This window comes from Panicum hallii, chromosome 6 (assembly GCF_002211085.1).
Source record: "Panicum hallii strain FIL2 chromosome 6, PHallii_v3.1, whole genome shotgun sequence".
In the NCBI taxonomy this organism is placed as follows: Eukaryota; Viridiplantae; Streptophyta; class Magnoliopsida; order Poales; family Poaceae; genus Panicum; species Panicum hallii.
In genome coordinates this window covers 14,345,360-14,355,785 of record NC_038047.1, presented here as the reverse complement: position 1 = coordinate 14,355,785, position 10,426 = coordinate 14,345,360, and positions in this window count along the sequence as shown.

The following is a 10,426-nucleotide window of genomic DNA, read 5'->3' as shown; positions in this document are numbered from 1 at the left end:
AGCGCCTGAGACTGTTATCCTTTTTCTTAACAAACAGAGCAGGGCATCCCCAAGGTGAAGCACTTGGGCGAATATAACCCTTATCCAGAAGTTCTTGAAGTTGAAGTTTTAATTCGGCCAGTTCATTGGGTGGCATACGATATGGTTTCTTAGAAATGGGGGTTGTGCCAGGTTGTAATTCTATGACAAACTCAACATCTCTATCGGGAGGCATTCCGGGTAACTCGTCTGGAAAAACATCTAGGTATTCACATACAACAGGAATATCCCCTAGCTTGATTCCTGCTGTAGCATACACACAAGAACTGATATATTCCTGTGATGGAAGATGAAGGATGGTATGTCCATATTCTGGGGAATTTATTTCAACATCTCGAGAAAAGATATCTAAAGATACTCGATGTCTGGTCATCCAATCCATGCCTAGGAGAATATCCATCCCTTCTAGATTTAATGCAATTAAGGCTGTTCTTATTAAAGTGCTACCCATCTGGATCGGTACATCTCTACAGATTTGATTTGATGCAATTCTACCTCCTGGGGTTGTTATCATATAGGTTCCATTTGTGGGGTAGAAATCCAAACCTATTTTGGTCCCAACCTTTGTACTGATAAAACTATGGGTTGCACCGGAATCAAAAAGTATAATAGCAGGGTGATGGTGTAGAGTGAATGTACCCGTCATTACTGGTGCACCTTCCGGAAGTTCCGATAGAGTAGTGAAATTTACTCTTCCTTGATGGACTTGCATAACCTGCCTTTTGCCCTTGTTCTTGGGGTTGGAGTTGGAAGCCTATCCAGGGAATGTTTTACTTGGTTGTGGGCAGTCTTTAACAAAATGTGCCGGACTGCCGCAGTTGAAACATCTATTGACATTATTCCCTTGATTAAACTGTGGAGGGTTCGACCTTGGACCGACTGGTCGCTGCTGCTGCTGAGGTTGAGGCACAGGTGGCCTGTTGAATCGGGGCTGCTGAGGAGGCCTAGCTACCCATCTGCCTGTTGGGATATTTCTGGGTGGGGCTCAGGAAGCTGGGTTCTGAATTACTCGATACCTCGAAGATTGCATATTTGAGGGTCCAGTCGATACTTTCTGCCTTTTCTCAGCACGATGGGCTGAGATACAGTCCTCTTGGGTAATAGCCATATTAACCAACTCATTAAAGTTGTCAGCCCTGACCAGATTCAAACGTTCCTTTAACTTGGTGTTCAACCCATGGCGAAATCTATCTCTTTTCTTGGCGTCCGTGTCGGCGTGATAGCCTGCGTACTGACACAGGTGATTGAAAGCCTGTGCGTATTGAAGTACAGTGCAGTTCCCTTGGGTAAGTGCCAAAAATTCATTGAGCTTCCGCTTAATGAGTCCTTCCAGAATATGGTGCACCCTAAAGCAGCCTTAAATTCTTCCCAATTGACGACATGTCCATCTGGTTGCATGGCATGGTAGTTGTCCCACCAAAGGCGAGCATTTTCACGGAGCTGTTGGGCTGCGAAGAGAGTTTTGTTTGCTTCGGAGCACGGGACCGGGAGTAATGCAAACTTGGACTCGATGGTACGGAGCCATGCATCTGCATCCAGGGGTTCTTCAGTCTTATGAAAGAGCGGGGGCTGTGTACTGAAGAAATCCTGATAACCAGCCGAGGGATGCTCTTCACGTCCACGTTGAGGAGAACGGAACTGTTGTTGCTGGGCCTGCACCAGCATGTTCAGGAGTTCAGTCTGACGGGCCATCACTTCCGCTAGATTTGGTGGTGGCGGAGGTGGTTGTTGTGAACCACTAGCTTGATCCGGTCTGAATCCCTCCGGGGTTCCGCGCGTAGCGCCAACCATCTGAAATATAGAAGTTATCCATGAGCATTCACCAATACTTGCTTCTAATTTCAGAAATCATGCAATACCAACATAGCATATACTAGAATGGTGCAAAGTAATAATTCCAAGTCACAAGTGTTAACTCAACAATCCAAATAGCAACTCAGATTTGCATAACCAACTGAAACTTGTTCCATGTTACATCACATTGTTCCAAACCAAACCGTACATAGATTTGCCACACATATTACAACAAGTGGCTCACAAGTCATCTAACTACTCACTCCCATGTCACACTATGTCACACTATCTACATCTAGGATGCCATCAACTCAAACGAGACTAAAAGTCATCAAAGTTGCCCACAGATGACTGACTACCGGATGAGGAATGATAAGGACTAAGAACAGGATCTCCATGCTTAGAATCGATCCCTGAAACTCCTTCGACTTCTTCAGGGTCTTCTTCTTCATCACCCTCAGGCTCATTGTCAACAGGCTGCTCTGGTTGCTCATGAAACATGTTGATGTGGTCAATAGCTTGGCCAAGGTTAAGGTTGAGCTCATGAACTTGCTCCTGAAGAAAGTCAATGACAGTGTCACGCTGGGTAATGAGAGTATCGCTCTCAACAATCTGCTCCTCTCGATGCTGAATGGTTTCTTCCCGCTGAGTAATAACCTCTTCCCTAACAGTGACAGTGGCTTGAAGTTCCTCAATCTGTGTATTCTGCCAGCCAACTTGGTTATGATACCTTTGGGCTATGTTGGTCAAGCGATAAATACCATGCTGCTGAAGCGTCTGGTAACGGTACTGTGCATTCATAAATCTGACTGTGGTGCGTAGAGTCTCTCCGGCTAGGGTTCCCAGTAAGTGGTCACAGTATGTCACTCTGAAAGTCCATTCTGGGTCACGAGAATCCATTGCAGGAAATAAGCCGATAGGATATCCTGCAACTTCCTCAGGATGCTGATCGCAAAAGATATGGATAGCTTCTATAGCTGCTGCTTCAAAAGTATCGGCAAGGCGATGACCAATCACATTTACTTCAATAGGCTGCCACAGAGATAAAGTAGAATGTGGAGGAACAATCATTTTCACCCTACAACGGGGAACACCTTCTTCTTCATACTCTACTCCATCATAAGGTGGAGGCTCGGTGTAGCCAAACACCTAGAGAGATTCCCACAAAAGACGAGGAAAACCCTCCCAATGCAAGGCATTGGTATGAGCATGTCCTGCGGACTCCCAAAAGAACCTTGGAAGCTCGGCCATCTGAAACAAGGATTCAAATGGTGAGATTACAAGTTTTCAACCATACACCTTGAGAAAACTACGGAACAAACATGAGTTAGTTTGATAGATTGATTGGAATGCAGCTATCCTCACAGGGTAAAAGAAACAAGATAACCTACCCTGATAACAGCAAAATCTGAAGATCAAAAGATTGTTCTAGATCTTGAGAAAGAAATGATAAGGTAGAAACATTAACCTCAAAACTATCCAATTAACCTTTTCAAACTATACTGGTTACTTACATATCCTCTAGATATCATTGAAGCAACAAGCCATGCCATTCATACAATGAAATCAAGGAATATGCATGCACGTGCTACACGTCCTCACAACTGAAATAATCGCCAAACGTGTTTGGACTTACGTAATTAGTTTCGGTGGCACAATATAATCGTCTCTCCCTATAATAACTAGTCGGATATCCTTATTCATCTTAACCTATTTAACCGAGGTTAGCGTACCTGCAGAAAACCACAATATATATGAACCTTTCATGCCAGCACTCATGAAAGCATCCTCAATCATTACTGTTCACTATAGAAACAGCATTTGTAAAATTACCGCCGTACATACGAAGTTAACATACGTTATCGAAACAACGTATTCACAAGATACCGCAAAATGCGGGGGTAATGTTGTTCATACCCTGCAACTAACCGTATACTCCCAATATAGTCAACCGAAGTTGGTACATTGGCAGCATCTCAAGTAGGCCACTGCTTGAGAAACAGCGTTCGGTTCGCATCACCAACGGGAAGGCTAACTCCCCAGTTAGCTGAGGATCCTTACCTTCTTACCTTACCATCGAAGACGTCGTTACAGAATGTAAAATTGGGCTGTGCATAAACTTAAGTTTTGACAGAAAAGTAATGCTGGTAGTTAGGGTTATATATATATTATAGCCACCTCTAATTCCCTCATAAGCATTGCCCTAGGGCTTTACGTACTAAGCACAATCCTTAACGAAACCAACGCGGCTTTGCCAAATATTTGGTTGGTCAAACTTTTATACTGAAAGCATTTTTAAGATAAAATATATCTCCAGAGTAACCTTATAGCTCTGATACCAGCTGTGGCAGAACCAACCTGAATTATACCGGCTCAAGCACGCGAGTCCACTCCAGAGGGCTCCAACGTACTTCAAACGGTATAATCCCTTGGTCTGTCGGGTAACGTCCCGATAAACCACCGATACAGGATCAAATAAGGTTACCTCACATGAAGGTGAGTCCAGAGATACAGTCACCATCATATTTTTACATCACAGGGTAATTACTTTACAAGAGTTTTCCAAAAGTAGTACAGAGTTCCACACTTAGCAAAGTTATTACAAAGTTTGCAGAAATAGCAAAGGTTCCAAACTAAGAGTCATTATTACAAACCAGTTTTAAAGTTCAAGTTCAAGCAGCAGAAATTCAAAGTACGATAACTATACACGTTGCCAGTACGGACGTCATGCTAAGCCATGGCATAACATCACTCATTAAGATCAGGGTTGGCCGGGGACGGGTCCCACTCCATGGACCAAGCATCAGGCAAAGCATAAGGCCAAGGCATAGGGTAAGTAGGGTCTTCAGAGACATTACCTGAAACAAAATCATATAGCAAGGCTGAGTACTCTAATACTCAGCAAGACTTACCCGGAATTTGGGTATACTTATCCCATAACTAGAACATGAAGGCTTAACGAGGATATAGGTTTTGTCTCAGCTGAAAAGCGATAAGAGTAGGTCCTTACTTTCATATTTTAGCTTTCAGGTTCTAGTTCCTTTAGCCATTCTAGGTAAGCACCTATAACTACTCAAGCAAGGTAGAGTCTCTTTAAAGCATACATCAGTATTACTCCTCATAAAATTTCCCTTGTTACTCTATGTGGCAAAAGAGTTAAGCAGTCTCAATCTTCGTGAGAAACGGACGATTCTGAATCGAATTTCAACCCTTGCAAGGTAAACCTAACTCACACGCTTGGAACATCCAACGATAGTTCCGAAGCAACCATTTGCCTTTCATTCCGGGTCATGGAACAAAGCCACCACAAGCGACTGTTGGACCATACGCACAACCAATGTGCAGGACATACGTCTGTAGCGCGACTACATGATCGTATTCCCGTCTGCTCTGCAGAACGTACTCCCACAGTCGGTGCGTGTAAACATAAAATAAAAGTTGAGTGGTGGGGGACGAGTCCACTTGCCGGGCCGATTGGTTACTAGGCTTACCGCTTACCATATTTCGCGGCATGTGGCTAGTACTTTCAAATGCTTAACTGCCACTACCACACACTGCAACCTTAACCAAAATTATCAACACAGACGGGGTATCCTTTCTTTCCAAAATACTACACATAACCCCGTCCATCATCCTTATAGTGAGTGCAGAATTGTAATCAATCAATTCGTATATCGCGCGAGTGACAGGGAATCACTCGACTTCTACCGGTCCTATTAGCATAGCACTAGTTGGACTCAGTTTCTAATATCCAGTACATGGGTTCCTAGCAAGATGCATCTACGGTTTCCAGACAACTCCTAAGAACTTAATGCACACATATACATAAATTTATAAAAGTAAATTGTAGTGTAAATAAGATACTGGGTTTATGTCTGGGGCTTGCCTTCACTGGCAGGGCTGGGGTCAGAGATGTTAATAAATCCTTCCGAACTCGGGTTCGGAGCTTCAGTTAATTCTCCAACGAGGTTCCCAGCTTCTTCAGAGACTTCCACTTCGGGCTCCGGGAGAATTTGATAATCACCGTCGGTGAGAAACGTCGAGTCTACATATGATGGAAAAGATGCAGTTTAGAAAATGCATAGATCGTTGATTTACTTCACTATAAAGTTGCAATCCAAAGAACTGAACATTACATACTAGCAAACAACACAAATTTCCCTTACTCGGTAGTCATTTATCGGGTATTAATCTATTTACTTAGTTACATTAAGTAGCATGGGTGGTAATCCTAAACATTTAATTAACTACATGAAGTAGCATGTTAGATTATCTTAAATTAATTAATTACACTAACCACCTTTAGTTATTTAACTAGGTAGTTATCTTTAATAACCTTAGGTTATTATTTAATGTGGATCTACTTATTAAGTACTATTTATTTTAGTCATTTTACACTTGATCATGGGTTGAACATTTGTGGGTATGCTACACTACTCTAGAGTAACATCTCAAAATATTTTCATAATTTTCCAGGAATAAAAGCTAGTATAAAAGAATTATCCTTGGGAACAAACCAAAAACTCATAACTTGGGGTATGGCCTACTATTAATCCTAATACTTTTACCATGGATTACACATTCATAAAGGAAGTTATGGTAAAAATTTCAAATACAAAAATCAACAGAAACACCCTTACATAAAATCTAAGTGTTTCATCAACATATGAACAAAGGTACTCAAATTTCTAAGCAAATGAGCAGTAAAGCACTCAAGATTTTTACACAGAGCTATACATAGCACATACAATCTAAGTTCCAAAATTCAACTACAACCTATGCACATAACATGAAATACAAATAAATCATTCATTTCCTAGTATTTAATTCACATCAGAAAATATACACATATAGCTTAAACTTTCTATACAAAAGTAGTTGGGTTTAACTTAAGGATTCCAAAAAAACTGATTTGGTATTTTTCTGAATTTTCTACAGTTTTCTACTTATTTTTGAAGTTCATTGCTTTTGAATTGGGGGGGCTCTGGAAATTTACAAGGACATCCTTAACACTTTTGAAATCTTTGCACATACATCCTTGGCTCGTCGGGGAAGAAGGGCAGAGGTGGTGCCGGCCAAATTCCGGCGAGGGGATGGCGAGGGGTTAGAAGAGGAGTGGTCAGCGAGAATCAGGAGGTCAAGGCGCACCTGCTGGGGGTCTTGGGAAGGGAAGGGGATGGCCGGAAGGAGCTTTCCCGCGGTGGCCGAGGTGACGGCGGAGGGGCGCTCGTCGGCGAGGAGGTTTCCGGTGAAGAGGAGGGCGAAGCTTGGGCTTGACAGCTGTAGGATGATGAGGGGAAGCTATTGGAGTAGTCGAATTGAGCGGAGGAGGTGCGGAGGCAAGAGCTCGACGGCGGCAGAAGCTTACCGGAGAACGGCGGCGAGGTAGCTCCGGTGGAGGTCCGGCCACGGGGAGTGGCTGGTGAGCGTCAGTGGGGTATGGGGAAGCTTTCTAAGGGGTTGGGGTGGGCAATGGGAGGCTCGAGGTGGGGGCTCCGCGGCGACCAGTAGTTCGCCGGCGAAGAGGAAGGAGGCGACAGTGGGTTCTGAGTTCTGGGCAATTTGAGAACGCGCGAGCAAGTGGAAAAGAAGGAGAGGGAGCTAGTGCTACTCTTGAACCGGAGCAGAGAGGGCGAGGGGGCGTGCATGGGCAGTGCCACGACGGTGGCGAGATGGCAGCGGCAGAGCCGCGGAACGGCGTGGCATGCGCGCGAGAAGGCAAGGAAGGGGGAGCTAGAGCGGCGTTCGGGTTGGGGGCGACGCGTGGAGTAGCTAGGAACTGGAGGTGGCTCCAGGGAGCGGTCGAGGCTCAGCACATGGCCGGGGAAGCGGTGCTGACACCGGCGGCAGAGGTGCAGCGGGCGAAGCAGAGGAATTGCCAGAGGAGGAAGAAGAGAGAAGGGGGTCCGAGGGGCCTCATTGGAAAAAGCAAAAACCTCAGGGACTTCACTATAAACAGAAATTTCCCACTGATCCAAAGCCCTAATGAGGAAAAGGTCAAAATAGAAATTGTAGAACTTTTCAAACTCTATAACTTTGATTTAGGGCTCAAGTTCAGAAACCTAAAGTACAAAGTTTTATTTCACCATTTTGCACTCAAATTAAACTTTACATAAATCTTGTCCTAGTAGTGCAAATCTTATGAACTTTTGGGGCTTATTTGCAAGCATTTAAGGTTGGTCATGATGACATTCACCTTTTTCACTTTGACCCTTGGTAATTTTTGGAAAGTTACTTTATACTTCAACTAAGTTATATAAAAGGACTTATACTTTCATAAATTTACACACTTACCCTTATTCTCATAACTTTATTAGATTTTCACACAATTTCACACACACCAAACATTATTTCTATTGGTTTGCTCTATTTGACACCTAGGGTGTCACACCACCCGACGCAATGCTAGGAACTGGCCCCACCTGCGGGTTCATCCTTCACCCGAGGTGGGCCCGGGGGCCTTTGTCGGTACATACGGACAGGGGTACCTCCTGCTAGGGTGTCCAGGCCCTTAGCGTATCACCATACGTGATCTCCCCCTTGCCTTCTGGGTGACGTGGCATACGGCCCGGGCCTGACAGCTGGGACCATGGTCTCCGGACCTTCCCCGTGCTCTTAGAGGTCCGGGGCCTCCACGTGCCCAGGGAGGCAGGAGAGCTCTCGGGTAGTTCCTGCGGACCCGGACTCCCCAGGGAGGTCCGGGGCCGCCACGTGTGATGGCCGGACCATCACAGGTCTGACCGCTCCAACTGGCCTCGGGGGCCCGAATTCCCCTTCCCCCGGGAAGGGGTCCGGTGCCACCACGTGCCGCCCCCACGGTGGGAGCGGGGCTGGCCCTGTCGCGTGCCCGAGGCAGGAGGCTCATCGTGGGTCTTCAGCCCACCTACCAGAATTTAATACGGTAGTTGGGCTGGGCGCGCCCAAGTCAAAAAGCGTGGCCTGCCACTGACACACGGGGCAGGTAGGCTGACACCACGGTAAGCCCGCCTGTTTCCAAGGCAGCGCGTCGTTTCACCGTATACTATGCGCAGGCGGTGTACAGTCCCGTCACAGCGCTACGCACGGCGTGATGATGGCCGTAACAGGTGAGCTGAAGTGTGCGCTGCTACAGTGCGCGCGGAGGCAACGGCGCTGCGGGTCAGCGCTGCTCCTTCGCCTGACAAGTTCTCACTCAACAGTGGTAGCACGGCTCCACTGTTGAGTAACACTGACAGCAGTCACTGTGCCTGCAAGGCAGCACACGACCGTATCCAGGCTATGGATACGCACATTATCTTCCCAACCATGAAGGCTACAGCAAAAGGCTGGAGATGGAGATCTCCATATCACATAGAGCAGGCTCCTGTTGGCCAGGCCCACCTGTCGGGGTCCCGCACAGTGTAAGTACTCCCCTTGGACTATAAAAGGGAGAGTGCACTCGTTAGAAGATAGGGCACTCAGACAGGCTTCTACCATCAATACAACACCAAAGTGGACGTAGGGTATTACGCTCCGGTGGCCCGAACCACTCTAAATCCTCGCGTCTTTCCTGCGTTCATCTGTCCACCGATCAAGCGCTCCTAAGTCTCCTCCAAACCCATCCTTAACTAGGATTAGGCGGGTGCTTTCCGCCACCCGGCTGGAGATTTCCTCCGATAGGCATCTAAGGCATCTAGATCATGCACGTAGTCTTCTTCCTCAAGGTGAATGCTGGATCATCACGTGAATGTGATTGAACCCTAATTGAACTACTCAGATGTGCTTTTTTGTCTGGTTTATTTAGATTTTCGATCTCTGGTCCTAATCCTACCTTTATTCTTGCTTGATTAAATCTATAGGTGTATTTTACCGTGCTAATGCTATATAATTTTGTGGAAGCAGCTGACAGAAGGCTAAAACACCTGGACGGGCCGATGTCTCTTTTGGTATTGACAGAAGGTCAAAGCAAGATGGTTTCTTACTCATATAGATCGAATACATTTATCCAGTTGTGGGTGATGCACTCTACGTACTAAATATCTTATACTAAAAGTTCAGTATAAGATGTTTTCTGAAATATGGCAAGAGATGGGTGATGCGCTCGAATACATATGGCAAGAGATGGTTTTTGAAATTTGCATGTGAAAAGGTTCAGTGCCACAGGCACATTCGTGCTCCTGCTAAAAGTTTGATGATGTTAACTGAGAAATGCTTCTCCCCTAATAGAACTATGGAAGTGAAAATTTGATTCTGAATTTGATGCGCCTGTTATGGCTCACAGTTGTGTTTCTTTCCATTTTATTGCAGTACTATAAATTGTGCAGCTTGATTACTAAACTGGGAATGAATCACCATTTGGTGCCACCATGACTCATGAAGTGCAAGACTAATAATGCAAATTTGTTCATTATTATCGGTGTTTAACCTCCAATCCCACCGAGGGATACCTCCGAGGTGGTAGATTATAGGTGGGGTGTCACCGAGATGAGAAAGTCGAAGGTATAAGGAACATAAAATTTTAGATAGGTTCGGACCACTGAGAGCGTAATACCCTATGTCTTGTGTGATGGTTTGTATTGCCTTAGATAATATGTTGTGGAGGGGGTCCGTGCCCGCCCTTATATAGTCTGTGGGG